We start from the raw sequence: 15953 nt of genomic DNA, 5'->3' as shown, positions 1-15953 counted from the left end.
TCTCTGTGTGAGTGAATTCCAAATGTCATCACAATAGGAAAAATCACTGATTTTTCTTTTTGTCATAAACCTTCCTGGAAGATCTACAGGTAAGAAAGTTCACAAAAAGCAATGTCAGATATTGCTTTCTTCAAACTGCATAGTTATTTTATGAATACTCTCTCGGTCTTGATGCCTTCAATTTTTTTTCTTTTTTAAGTTGCAATTTCTTCCTTGAACAGCAGCAACCCTCTAAGATTCAAGCTCTGGTGGTTTAATAGGCTTGGTCTTGGCACCCCTCCCAGCTACTGAGAGCAAGTTTACAGCCTCCATGTAATCAGCAGTAAATGCTGCAGCCATCTGTCTCTTTTCATTCAATTATCTGACCCACTGACTTTTACTGACAAATGCTGTCCAGGTAAACACAGAACTGCAAAGCCCTCAGCCAAAATTTTGACGCGCCTATAAGTCTTCTGAATCGCCAGGTTTTCTTGATGGTCCAGTTAAATTTGAGCACTACTTTGCATCTTTTGTCTATGAGCAGCACATTCAAAGACCTTAGAATATATTCTTTTATTCTCACCACTGTTAAAGAGGAGACAAAGAGCCCAGAAGAGGCTGAATCATAACACATCTGAGCTTTATGGAAATGTCCACTTATAAGGATTTATGAGGATTCATCTCAGTCATTCTGAGTTAAAATCAATGTGTTAAAAAATGTTACTTAAACGGAAAGCTTCACGCACCATTCTTGTACAGCTCGGTATCTTTTGCTCTACTCTTGCACCCTCTAGTGGCTAGTTGGAGGATGTTAACAAAAAGGGTTTGACTAAACCTTTGTTTTCACTGAGTGCCAAAACCATCTTAAACCTTTCCACGTACCTGATGTTGCAGGCACTGTCTTTGATTGAGATTTTACGGGAAATATTTCCCGTAAAATCTGTGAAGATAAATGTGAAATAATGAAAATGCTGCACTGTTTTCAAGTTGTTGTTTTTTTTTTTTCCAAAACCAGAAATCTGAACTAACCTCCCCAAGTCTGTACTTTCCAGAACCACCTTTTGCTGCAGTTACCGATCCAATTCTTCTAGGATATGTATATACTTGGTAAGGAGAGTGAATGCGAATAAAGACAAATTATTGCACTTTTTCTGGCAAAAGTCCTAAAAACCATGTATTGTTTTCCTTCAGTTAACAGTTACACACAACTTTGTGTTGGTCTCACACAAAGTCCTAATAAAATATTGAAGTTTGTGTTCAGAACATGTCAGAGTTAGGTAATAATAACAATAACTTGAAAACAAGACATTGGATTCCCAAACTAAGCTGATTAATAGCTAAAGGCTATTCCAGTTCACTTCATCTATGATTTATGTCTAAATGTCATAACTGCCTAGTTATATAACCGCATCATATGCAAATAGTTTGAATATATGTATTATTTTTAACAAACAAGAAGTTTTTCCAAAACAGCTAACCGAATATTAAATAATATATTAATATTAAATAATATTAAATATTAAATTGGAGGTTTAAGCTCACATTTTAGAGCTCACTCTTTTTTTCAATTTAGAGAATTCAGAGCCATCTGTTACCAAAAAATAATGTGAAGGCTTGTTGTCTCTTTGTGGGAGGTAAATTGACAGAAAACAGCGGTGTCGGAAAACAGATTTTTTTCCTCTCACTTCATTAATTTGACCAATCTAACATTAAATCCGATGCGACTGCTGGCTGAGACTGTATAACTCCTACTTCTTCTATTTTATGAAACTTTCAAAGTCATGTATTACATGTAAACAGTTTTCATCATCACTGCTCTTTAAGCCATGATGTCAGAGCATGAGACAGGAGTGCTAACAGTGATGCAGCTTACTCATCCTAAGATATAATGAGTCAGACATTTACAGAATTTCTGTCCCTTCTCACACACATCTTGGTTTTAAAGCACATTCATTTAGGCTGAGAGGTCGAGCTGCTTACAACATCATGAACAGTAGGAGCTTGATTTTTTTGTTCGATACAACTCTGAACATATTCAGAGTCATGCTGAGCTCCCCGTTTCTCATTTGGAGGAGACAAAGTGAAAATCAGCACACATGAGGTTACCATGCCAACTGGCATCAGCCCATTCAAGGTGTTTTCTAGTTGTTCAACAGGCCACTGAACTAATACCTGAGTGAAATTCAAAATAGACAAGAGAAAAAGAACAAAGAAAGGGAAACCTGCAGTCTTGATGGCTAAATTTGTTGTTAGGTTATCATTGGAGGCAATTGTTCATACTGTTGCCTCAAAACGAGGTATTTGTATGTTCCACTGAATATGTGTGTGCTGACAACATTCAAAGTCATATGTAATTCTGATTAGCTGCTCTCAAGCACATGAAGGAGATTTTGTGAGCAAAGTGATGATCTGACAATCTGTTAAGGGTTTCCTCCACCTGAACGCTGACGATAAGAACCAGTTTTACCCCTTCGAATTCTTCACGGCAAACTCCAAGATCTCAGATGTTTCTTATGCGAGTTACTGAAAGGATTGAATAGTAAAAACTAAGCTTAGAAGTAAAGAGTTTCTATGAGGTGAAATAATTCTTTTTGAACTGTGACTTCATGTTTCCCTTTCTTGGTTCTTGGTTCTCAGAAAAATAATGTAAGTTGAAATTATGCATGGATCAGTGTGTCCTTTCAAAATATGATAACCATCAGAAAAAAATATCCGTGCAACTTTGAAAAGAAAGACTGGCAAAGACACAGGGTGGATCTCTGTTGCAGCTACCAATCAATGTAATATGTTTTTTGGGTTTTTTTTGTAAAATTTTATTAAACTTTAGAAAAAAAAAATGTTTGAACATCTGCTAAATTTTACTGCTAAATGACATATATTTTTGTCATTTTGTTGTAAAATAGCCTAAGCATTTAGTTAATACGAAATAGTAAATGTGCCTACAGTCAGCTGTTTAATAAAACAGAGCTTGTTTAAATTAGCTTACTTGTGAAAAATTTTGAAAAAAAACAGTTGAATTATTCAAACCCTCATAAGATTTCCATAAGCATCAAATCACAAGAAATAACAGTTTGGTATGAAAGACACATTTATTCAGATTTTAATTAGTTTATTTTGTTTTATATCACATGTATGCTGTTTTATCTCTCCTCCTGTTTTATCTTCTGTGTTTTAATAACTTATAATTTGCAAAACACTTAGGTAAAGGGCAATAAGAAGTTCACATAATAAGGAACTTGAACATAGAACAAATTTTCTTGACATAATCCCAGGATGTTTTTATCATTTTGTGTCAGTAGCCGAATACCTAGAAACTCAATATTTTTACAAGTCTTTGTAGCTGGAAAAACAAGATTAAATTATCTTTCAGAAAAATTACACGCAAATTGTATTTTTATTAAGTAATACAATATTTTATTCCACAGGCCTTACATTAAATAAAGACGTGTGCATTTAGTTCTATTCAGCATCACTTCCAGCATTGCATAAAGAAATCCAGCACCAACATGACAACTACATCTCTCTGTTCCTGTATGAGGCATTTTTGCTTGTGTTCAGGCACATTACTCTTTGGTAGACTTTATTCTTTTATGTCAGCTCTTTATAACATCAGGTATGAACAAGTGGATGAGAGAAGCACAGTTTTGTGCAAATTACTTCAGATGATTTATATATCTGTGCAGGCTTTGCTTCTAAGGGGTCTTTGTAGTGAGAGGAGCGTTTTAATTTGCTGTCCTAGCAACTTTATTAGCAGTTCTCTTTGATTTGTTATTCTAACCATCAACTGCAAAACTTAACTGTTAAATTTCAAGTCAATATTATAATATATAAAAACAGCAAACAGAACCACTTCCTGCTATAGAGTAAGTTACATCCACAAACATCAATAAGAAAAACATAAATTTAATGAGATCAAACTTCTGTTGCAATAAAAGCTGCAAGTCGCTTGGATTCAAACATCTACAGGCCTAAATCTTTGTTCATTCTACTTTGCAAAATAACCAAAATGAATAGAAAACCTCCACAAATATCAATTTAAGTTTTAACACAGATTCACAATTGTATTCACTAAATGCTTAAGTCTTTGTACTTTGAATAGGCCATTTCATTTTAGGTTTGGCTGCATGTTTAAGGTTATTGTCCTGTTGGAGGTAAACCTCCATGCTTGTCTCAAGTCTTTTAGAATCCTTAGTTTTCTTCTCGGATTTACCTACATATAAAAAGAAAACACACTACATTTTGTGGTTGTAATGTGACAAAATGTGAAAAATATTGAAGGGAGACATACAACTTCACAACACACTGTAAAGGGATATGTGGATATCCATAATTTGTCCAAAGAAATACATAAATGAGAGATTTGTAGAGGTGAAATGTTTTTGAATTTCAATTTGTTGCACCTGATTATCTGGTGTCTTCTATTCTAAGAAAAATGCACAAACATCTAATAGGTTTGAAGGTGTACCTGTGGTTAAATAAAAGGTTAAGTTGTCTCACGTTGACCGACCCACTGATTTGATCATGACTCTTGATTCCACAGCCTCAGGAGAACTTATGGTGAGCGTCACGGTCATTCAACCACTGATTTGGGCTTCACAGACACAAAGCTCACGATTACTCAATCTGTTTAGATTACTCCCATGACCAGCAGGGAGTGACCACACACTAAAAATGTTTACAACATCAATCCCACACCAAGAGGAGCTTTTCTCAAATGTGTTTTTATTGTGGTTCGTTCAAAATTGAAAAAAAAAAAGGGGGAGCATTAAAATTTAATTGGTTGGAAAATTTGGTCGTTTTGTTTTTTGTGGCATGGCAGTTTGCTGCTAATGCACTCAATTCTGGGGATTTCTAGTCGTTTTACATGTGAGTGGTTTAGAGAGCGTCAAGGAAATTGGCTCATCACTCAATAAGAGCTGTGAGACCTCTGTTGATGACATTTCCATTAACAACAGGATATAATATGTTTATAGATCCCTGCTTTCTGGACCTTTTAATTTCTCCCTTTGCAACACAGTTTCTAATGTAGACATGGGGGTGTGGATGGTGGACTTTATGGATTAGCTACACAGGGAATCTATAGGCAGTAAATTGTGCTGACAATGCATATTAAAGTGACTGATACAGAAAACTGCATCTCATATTGACTTACAAAGCAAAAAACTACTTTAAAGAAAAAAATTGTAATTAAAAAAGAAACCCTAAATTTTAGAGCTTAAAATAAATTTACAAATGAAGATATTTTCAAATTATCAAATAAACTGAGCATCATATAAATGGATTTTCTGAATTTATAAAGAAACAGGAAGGTAACTGTTGCAACAGGACTTCCTGTTCAGTGTCGTTTTCAAGCAGGTATTGCGATGTCCATAAATTATGTGCATCTGATTTAACCTTTGTTGACCAAGTCTACTTTTAGCATGTATTTCAGTTGCAAGACCATGAAAAATAAATGCTTTTTCCATGGTTCAAAGATTTGTAAATGTTTCATGACCTCTCTGTCTTATTGTTCTGAAGTCAGGATTGCGTGTAAACTTGGTGTCTTGGGAGCAGAGAAACAAATGACAGCTTTGTTCATTGACACGACACGACTTAAAGCAACTGCATTGACTTACATAAATGATTTAATATTAGAAGAAAATTCCCCTGAAATACAGATGTGGACAAATTTGTTGGTAAACATGTACAAAATGTTTTGTATTGCAGTTGCTTAATCAAACATTGAAATTTTTTTAAATAACCAACGTTTAATTTGTGCATAGTTTTTCTGAAAAGTAATCTATGAATTCCTGTTTCCCTAGCATCCAAAGTTTATGTGATATAGGGGTTCATTTTCACCACACTGGTTGAGCATGATGGCAAAAATATCTTTAAAGTTAACTGATAGAGACAGAGTGGAATCAAACTGTGACATCTGGGGGTCCCAAGTTTCCATAACAACCATTAGGGAGCATCTACTTGCCAACTGGTTGTTTGGGAATGATTCCAAAAAAAGTTATTGTTCTGTCCTACCATCACTAAGAACAACACATGGAGTTTGCTAAGGACTACTGGGACTTGAAAACCATGTCCAAGTAAAATCAGAATTATATTGACCTTCACATTTTAAAATTTTGGTATTATCTTTCAGGACTTGTCAAATTATCAAGCACCTGATTATATCTCTGACCTGAAACAGCAATAGCGCTGTACTAGATCATAAAGGATTAGAAGGTGTTACTGATCTGCCAAAGCATCTTAAAGCTGCAGAAGGTAACCTTTAAAAAATGGTTTATTATATTTCTTAAAATTGTCACTATCTCCTGGCAGTGTAACGAGATAAGGAATCTGTGGTAAAAAAAAAAAGAAAATCAACCTCATCTACCTCTTCCCAGGAGTCCTACTGAGACCTGTAGAAATCTTAAACTAAAAGACAGATTTTTCTTAAATGTTCAGTACAGTAAGGGTTTTAACACTTTTCTTTACCTATGGTGTAAATGGTCAACTATGGTCAACACTCGGTGTTGTGTTTATGTTTTGAAAGGTAAAAACATGTATATGGAGCGTAATAATTGCACATTTTAAAGTAAAAGACATTTGACAAAGCATTTGCTCTCAACTCTCTCTGATTTGTTACTACTTCAAAGGAAAAAAGAAAAGGTTGCACATCTACGCAAGCTTCCACAGTGATGATTACACAATAATAATTGCTGTTGTCACCGCCAGCCAAGAACTGCTGCTCCATAAACTGTTTATTTACGAAGTCATCAACCTGCGGACAATTTCATCATGGGAAATAAACTATCAGGGTCACGTCCTTCACTCATGAAATATGCTGTCTTGTCTGTGAGGTGGCACGTTAATAAAACATCCTGGCAGAGGGGCATAAAACTCAAGTATTAGGTGTACACGTGTGCACAAAACCACTCTAACAAGGTTTTAGACCAGATTTGGCTCCAGATAAACAGACAAAATGAGAAGCTTATTGTGACATTGCAGTTCACCTAATTAATAGAATCCAACAGGGGATTGTGGTTCTGACACAATTTGGATTTTCATTTGTTTGATGTGAAATTGGAACTCTCAAAGGACACATTCTGTACACAAAGAGCTCAGATTTGCTATAAGATCTGAAGGAGCAAAGATTAATATTAGAGTCTAGTATAAAAGAGACAAATCTTGCTTTTTAAATTGAATAAAAACTAAATAAAGCAAACATTTTATTGTGACAAAGAATAGATTTCATTTATAAAGCACCAGAATTATATAAATAGCTGTTTTTTACCCTGCACTAACTTCTTAGTGTGTAAAATCTTTGGATGCATGAATAAAATATAAATTAAAACACAACTACAGCATAATTGTTTTTAGGTGAAATAAATCAAGATCTTTATTCACGAGAGAATGGCAGTAGTAATTGGTATGCTGATTTATGGCACGTCTTCTCGATTTTGCTGATAATTGAGCTGAATCTAAGCCGTGCTCCCCGTCAAACAGCACGCAAACGCACCTTTTTAAAAATGGGGTTTTAACTCTTTTCATCTGGCTGTGACGCCCGTAAAGCATGTCCGCTCAGGGTGTCGTGTGTGGGGTCGGTAGCTCTCATGGGAAATCTAGGAGTTTGTTTGTCAGGAAACAGGAGGCGTAAACAAATGGAAGGCAGTGCAGGATTTACAGCTTCCTGATGCATGCATCTCTGCAGTGGGACAATCCCACCTGCTCAGCCATGGCTCATTCTGACAGGCACCTGAGAGCACGCTGAGCCTGTAAGCATTGAGACGGACTACTGCTCTTTTGTTATACAATACACACGCAAAATGCACTAAAACTGGAGAAGCAACATAAAAACCATAAACTTTTTGGTGGAAAACATCTGACGGCTTGGAGATCACTTTTAGTAGATTTTTGCCTGCTATAAATGTGATATACACACCCATACCCAGCCAGCATGCATGAGTGGGCCCCACTTGGGTTTGTTGTGGGGTACATGGGTAATGAGTGGGCATGGGTTTTATCTGGGCAAACTGCATGAGACACATGTGGTTAACCTAACATGGGACCCATATGGGCTGGCCCATTTGGGCTAAATGTATGGGCCCTATTTAGCAGTGATGTGGGCTAACTGGGAATGGGACAGATGTGGGCTACGCTGTGTGGGGCCCATATGGTTTCTGTATCATGGGCCCCACATAGGAAGCCCATGTGGGCTGACCACATTGAACCCACATGACATAAACATGGGCTGACCGTACATGGGTTGGACCTGGGCATGGATATGTAGGCCCCAGTCCTATTTTATGTGGGCTAACTGGGAATGGGACAGAAATGGGCTACACTGTGTGGGGCCCATATAGTTTCAGTATCATGGGCCCCACATAGGAAGCCCATGTGGGCTGACCACATTGAACCCACATGACATAAGCATGGGCTGACCGTACAGGGGTTGGACCTGGGCATGGATATGTAGGCCCTAGTCCTTTTTTATGTGGGCTAACTGGGAATGGGACAGAAATGGGCTACACTGTGTGGGGCCCATATAGTTTCAGTATCATGGGCCCCACATAGGAAGCCCATGTGGGCTGACCACATTGAACCCACATGACATAAACATGGGCTGACCGTACATGGGTTGGACCTGGGCATGGATATGTAGGCCCTAGTCCTTTTTTATGTGGGCTAACTGGGAATGGGACAGAAATGGGCTACACTGTGGGGCCCATATAGTTTCAGTATCATGGGCCCCACATAGGAAGCCCATGTGGGCTGACCACATTGAACCCACATGACATAACCATGGGCCGACCATACATGGGTTAGACCTGGGCATGGACATGTAGGCCCTAGTCCTTTTTTATGTGGGCTAACTGGGAATGGGACAGAAATTGGCTACACTGTGTGGGGCCCATATAGTTTCAGTATCATGGGCCCCACATAGGAAGCCCATGTGGGCTGACCACATTGAACCCACATGACATAAGCATGGGCTGACCGCACCCGGGTTGGACCTGGGCATGGACATGTAGGCCCTAGTCCTTTTTTATGTGGGCTAACTGGGAATGGGACAGAAATGGGCTACACTCTGTGGGGCCCATATAGTTTCAGTATCATGGGCCCCACATAGGAAGCCCATGTGGGCTGACCACATTGAACCCACATCACATAAACATGGGCTGACCGTACATGGGTTGGACCTGGGCATGGATATGTAGGCCCTAGTCCTGTTTATGTGGGCTAACTGGGAATGGGACAGAAATGGGCTACACTCTGTGGGGCCCATATAGTTCAGTATCATGGGCCCCACATAGGAAGCCCATGTGGGCTGACCACATTGAACCCACATCACATAAACATGGGCTGACCGTATGGGTTGGACCTGGGCATGGATATGTAGTCCTTTTTATGTGGGCTAACTGGGAATGGGACAGAAATGGGCTACACTGTGTGGGGCCCATATAGTTTCAGTATCATGGGCCCCACATAGGAAGCCCATGTGGGCTGACCACATTGAACCCACATCACATAAGCATGGGCTGACCGTACATGGGTTGGACCTGGGCATGGATATGTAGGCCCTAGTCCTATTTTATGTGGGCTAACTGGGAATGGGACAGAAATGGGCTACACTGTGTGGGGCCCATATAGTTTCAGTATCATGGGCCCCACATAGGAAGCCCATGTGGGCTGACCACATTGAACCCACATGACATAAACATGGGCTGACCGTACATGGGTTGGACCTGGGCATGGATATGTAGGCCCCAGTCCTATTTTATGTGGGCTAACTGGGAATGGGACAGAAATGGGCTACACTGTGTGGGGCCCGTATAGTTTCAGTATCATGGGCCCCACATAGGAAGCCCATGTGGGCTGACCACATTGAACCCACATCACATAAGCATGGGCTGACCGTACATGGGTTGGACCTGGGCATGGATATGTAGGCCCTAGTCCTTTTTATGTGGGCTAACTGGGAATGGGACAGAAATGGGCTACACTCTGTGGGGCCCATATAGTTTAAGTATCATGGGCCCCACATAGGAAGCCCATGTGGGCTGACCACATTGAACCCACATCACATAAACATGGGCTGACCGTACATGGGTTGGACCTGGGCATGGATATGTAGGCCCTAGTCCTTTTTATGTGGGCTAACTGGGAATGGGACAGAAATGGGCTACACTGTGTGGGGCCCATATAGATTAAGTAACATGGTCCCCAAATAGGAAGCCCATTAGGGCTGACCACATTGAACCCACATGACATAAACATGGGCTGACCGTACATGGGTTGGACCTGGGCATGGATATGTAGGCCCCAGTCCTATTTTATGTGGGCTAACTGGGAATGGGACAGAAATGGGCTACACTGTGTGGGGCCCATATAGTTTCAGTATCATGGGCCCCACATAGGAAGCCCATGTGGGCTGACCACATTGAACCCACATGACATAACCATGGGCCGACCGTACATGGGTTAGACCTGGGCATGGACATGTAGGCCCTAGTCCTTTTTTATGTGGGCTAACTGGGAATGGGACAGAAATGGGCTACACTGTGTGGGGCCCATATAGTTTCAGTATTATGGGCCCCACATAGGAAGCCCATGTGGGCTGACCACATTGAACCCACATCACATAAGCATGGGCTGACCGTACAATGGGTTGGACCTGGGCATGGACATGTAGGCCCTAGTCCTTTTTTATGTGGGCTAACTGGGAATGGGACAGAAATGGGCTACACTGTGTGGGGCCCATATAGTTTCAGTATTATGGGCCCCACATAGGAAGCCCATGTGGGCTTTCCACATCGAACCCACATGACATAAACATGGCCGTACATGAGTTGGACCTCAACAAGGAAATGTAGACCCTATAGATTTTTATGTCAGTTAATGGTACAAAACTTTGGAACATCTTAATAGAGAATGTGGTTAACCTGTAACTTTCAAACTTTTCACTATATGTCAAAAGCAAAAGCTGCAAGAGCAAGAAACTAAAAATTTGGAAAAAAAATTACCCAAAGTATCAGATTGATGGTCTTGCCAAGGCAATTTGTACTCAGTTGGCCTCTAATGTAGTTGATATGAAGTGTAGAAGCAATTGCATAAGCTTTTCTGTCTACAGAAGGAAAAGCTTTCCTTGGATGGTTACCTCGTCTTGGAAGTCACCAAGGTGTATTGTATTTGTACCTAAAACATGCTCACTATGTGATCTCTGTGTCTGGCTCATTTACTAACACCGACATGACACTACGCTTCCAAAAAGACCAGGATATTGCCATTAAAAAATAATGCTTCAATGCTTTATTTTTTAAAACAGTTCAGTATTGTTCTTACTACACTTTGAACACCTAACGGTTTTTCTTTTTATTATTTACACTAGAACAGTCCAGTCCAGTCTGGATGTGATTTTTGAGACATAATCTGTTTTAAATATGCACCATGTATATGTAATCTTCTGCTCACTCAAAATTAGGTTCAGATCTGGACTTTTCACCTTGCTTTTTTTAATGCAAAGGGTTTATTGCAGCTTTTTCACAACAGGATTTAATTCTTATTTGGAGAAATTGTTCAGATCAGACCATTGTGAAAAATATTACAAAATGTTTAGAAAATAAATTTAAGCAAAACTCATTATCAAGTGAGAAAGACTAAAATTTTGAGCATCTGTTTCATATATCTGCAAACATTTTCCAAGTTGTCAGCATAAATAAAATGAAATAAAAACTTAACATTTCTATTAATGATTAATTTTATATATTTTAATCTGGTTGCTATGATCTTTTTAACCATTTTATTGCTCTATTGCAGCGACGTCAAACTCCAGTCCTCAAGGGCAGGTGTACTGCAGCGTATAGATGTGCCTCTCCTGCGCCACACCTGAATAAAATAATTAGTTCATTAAGGCTCTGTAGAACTTATCTACACAAGGAGGAGGTCATTAAACCATTTCATTCCAGGGTTCTGTACATGTGGCACATCTATACGCTGCAGGACATGGAGGACAGGAGTTTGACACTTGTGCTCTTGGCACCTTTGCCAATAAAGATTGGTGAATTGAAGTAGGCATTTTACACATCCACTAAAGAAAATAGTTCCAAAGAACATTTGAATAAGGAGGACGACCAGATTTATTTATTTTGTTTGAGCACGTTTTTGAGTGTTACATCGGTTTTACATTTGTTAAACCGATGTAACACTCAAAATTAATCTTGTGTTTCTTGGAAAACGTAAAATTAACTGCGGATGGATATGCGGTTTCACACTCCAACGTATTCTCCTCATCAGTCCGTTTGCGCGGAATCTGCAGGTTGACTGTCCTACGAAACAATCTGTAAGTACTTCTCTTCTGTCTTTTTTACGTGTATTATATCAAATTTTAGGGAGATTTTAAATCGCCAGTTAAAGAAATGTGCTGGTCGTAACAGATCGGATGACCGGCGCACCCCAAAAGATTATTTATGGGTTTTTTTTTTTTTATCCTTTCTTGTGACAGTTTTTTCTGATATTGTTAAAACACAATAAATAATCTACCATCAATAAGATAAGAATATTTTGGTGCAGAGCGATTTCAAACTCCGTATTGTTTTGAGCCATAACATTTTCAAATAATGCGGCGCCATTATTTGCTGAGCTACCATTGGTTCATTTGAGCGCTAACCCGGCAGAATAAATTCGGTTCACTAAAGAATCTAAGTTGCTAGCAGAATTTGTTTCAGTGTCTTGACACAATAAAAACACTTGCATGATTTAAAAAGAGTAACTATTGTGATTTCATTCTATGTACATGGGCTTTTAATAATCTTTCTCACAATCAGTTAAACCAGCATGCATGGGTGGCTTGGCTGGGACCCACCTATGCAAGGGTGCTTTTTTTTATTTTAAATGAAACTGCATTGAACGTTTTGTTGTGGGCTAGATTGGTAGTGATTGGGCATGGATTTTGTGTGGGTGACTGCATGAGCCCCATATGTTTAACCTAAGATGGGAGCCATATTGTTGACCCATTTGGGCTAATTGTATGGGCCTTATTCAGCATTAATGTGGGCTAACTGGGAATGGGATAGATATGGGGCCCCTGCGATGGACTGGCGACCTGTCCAGGGTGAACAGCCCGGAAAGTAGCCGGGGATAGGCACCAGCAACCCTCCTGACCCCATTAGGGACAAAGGGTGTATAGAAAATGGATGGATGGATGGATATGGGGCCCACTTGGTTTCAGTATATTGGGCCTAAAAGCTTTTTTGTAAATAAAATAAAGGCATAGCAGTTAATATTTTTAAATCATGTTTGTTTTATCATGTAAGTGACACTTTAAAGTGTTTTGTTTTCTCATAATTTGTTTCAGTCTGCAGCTGTTGTGTGTTGGTCTATAGACTAGTCTTCAGTGGCCAAGCCTGATTCAATGATTGAAAGATGAAGAATTTCTCTGATATTTTTGCAATATTTTGCTAGCACTTATGTGAAATATACTTATATTTAAGTGTAGCTCTTGTTCTTTTATGTGTACAATATTTTAGGATTTATTAGTAATATTTATTAGTGATTTTTCTAAACTACTCTTAAGATTAATACTACTGTCAGTCCTGTCACAGTACCAAATAAATGAGGATAATTGCATTAGTGAAACTGTTCAGTGTTTACAATATAAGGCTTCAGTGATTAATCTATACAAAGGCTGATTTGCCTTAAATATATATAGGCTTTTGAAAAGCCCAAATGTTATTTTAACTGGACTAATAAATATTTTTCGCAGACTTCAAGAGCATCAACCTGTGAAGATCGCTTTGACGATTTGAAAAAGGTAAATTAATACAAAAATTAAGCATAAGTGGGAAATAATAACAAACTGATTAATAAAAATAAAATGTATCATGTATTCTGATTTCAAAATGTTGTCTTATTATTGTCATTATACCTAAGGTTGCCATGGTTACAGAAATTGGAGGAGTGTCCAGCTGTGCGAGTCCTCATGCCCCATGAATTGGCGGTCCAGTTCAGCCTTTTTGGACGACATTGGAAACACAAGCTCCGTGACCCGCGTCTCTTTGAAGTTGTGTATGGTAAATATCAATTTTAATGGTCAGAGTAAATTCTTTTTCCACTTTTCTTTCTTAAACATATGTTAATTTATTTTGGTTGTTATATGCTTTTTGTTTGGTATTTTTAGTAATCTTTTAGGTTAAAAACTGAGACTTCAATTTTTGGTTTTATTTTCATAGTTTTCTTTCATTGTGTTGAGAACTTAAAAAGTTTTGTTACATGACAAAATTTGAAGGTAATATTGTTTGTTTTTCAAACAGTATTAACAAAATCTACAAAACCATAATAAAACCTTTCTTATGCCAGTAGTTGATTTATATAGATGGATATATTTAAAATTTACCATAAGAATATAGTTTTGTACATCATAATAATGACTCAAGAGTGCTTTTGATTATGGCAGATCTCTGCAAGCATTTTTGCCCCATGAAGGGGGAGATGCAAATCTCATAAATTTTACACTGTACTAAAGTAAAATACTAATACAATTTCTACCTTTGCTTGTTATTTTAGGGACACTTAAAAGAAATGGATCCATCTACAGAATCACACAAAGATATGGAAAAGGCACTCTCAAAGTGGTTTACTGGAGCCTGTGACTGGTGGAAATAGGAAAGTTAGAACAACTAGGGAGGCTGTCAGTTCAAACTCAGGTGGGCAGATCTTTCAAGATGGACAGTTTCAATAATGTATGAGAGCTTTCTAAGTTTAAGCATGCATGTGACATGAAGGTTATTCTTAAAAATGTTTGACAAAACGGTATTGTGAAAGATCTATATAGCTCTGGGTATGTATATACGTATATATCTAGTACAGACCAAAAGTTTGGACTCACAGTTGTGTCCAAACTTTTGGTCTGCACTGTATGTTATATAGATGGTATTTAGATTTATACATTAATATAGATCTTTACAGATATATGTAGGTGTCTTTATATGTGTGCAGCTATAGATATATGTTCATTAATCTATATTTATAGATCTGTTTATATGTTTGTTATAGTAAACTAGTTTCTGTTTTCAAAATGCCATGTGAATAATTGTTTTTTTATTTTATTTTTTTTAACAGCGCATTTTGTTGTGGCACCATTTGCTGAGTGTTAATGAAGTTCTAATAATTGCTGTAGTGAGGTAAAAAATAACTTCTGACAATATTTCAAATTACAAAATAAAACGCCTTGACCAAAATAAATTTTTCATCTCTTTTTTTTTCTATTGCAAGTTTTATGCTAACACATTTTAGGACCTTTGTTTTGTTGATCAAGATTGCATATCTAAGAATGTAATTCACTTCCAGGTTAGGTGAGAAAGACCCCAGTGTTCCTACAAGGATAACCATCTGGGTCCCACTGAAAACCCAGTTAAAGCCCATTAAAATATACCTGGGCAAACCCATGTGGGGCCACCATGGAAACCTTGGACAAACCCACTTGTTACCCATATTCTAGCCCAGATCAGACCCAATTGGGACCTAGGTAAATATTCCTCAAGGCACCTTCGTGGGTCATACATGGGCCTCATGTAAGATAACCATCTGGGCCCCACTAAAGACCCAATCAGAGCCCATTAAAATCTACCTGGGCAAACCCATGTGGGGCCACCATGGAAACCGTGGACAAACCCACTTGTTACCCATATTCTAGCCCAGATCAGACCCAATTGGGACCAAGATAAATATTCCTCAAAGCACCAAAGTGGGCCACAGGTGGGCCTCATGTAAGTTAACCATCTGGGTCCCACTGAAGACCCAGTCAGAGCCCATTAAAATCTACCTGGGCAAACCCATGTGGGGCCACCATGGAAACCGTGGACAAACCCACTTGTTACCCATATTCTAGCCCAGTTCAGACCCAATTGGGACCCACATAAATATACCTGAAAGCACCCAAGTGGGCCACAGGTGGGCCTCATGTAAGATAACCATCTGGGCCCCACTAAAGACCCAGTCAGAGCCCA

At 38.6% G+C, this 15953-nt stretch overlaps 1 long non-coding RNA gene across 1 annotated transcript; it reads left to right on the top strand.

Annotated features, from left to right (window-relative positions):
• Positions 1–13740: 13740 nt before the first annotated feature.
• LOC122846206 lies at positions 13741–14802 on the top strand. The gene is made up of 3 exons (XR_006373200.1): positions 13741–13759; positions 13879–14018; positions 14512–14802. It is a non-coding gene; the product is annotated as an uncharacterized LOC122846206 (long non-coding RNA).
• The last annotated feature ends 1151 nt before the right edge of the window (positions 14803–15953 follow it).

This window comes from Gambusia affinis, linkage group LG16 (assembly GCF_019740435.1).
Source record: "Gambusia affinis linkage group LG16, SWU_Gaff_1.0, whole genome shotgun sequence".
NCBI lineage: Eukaryota > Metazoa > Chordata > Actinopteri > Cyprinodontiformes > Poeciliidae > Gambusia > Gambusia affinis.
This window is presented reverse-complemented; position numbering and strand designations above follow the sequence as displayed.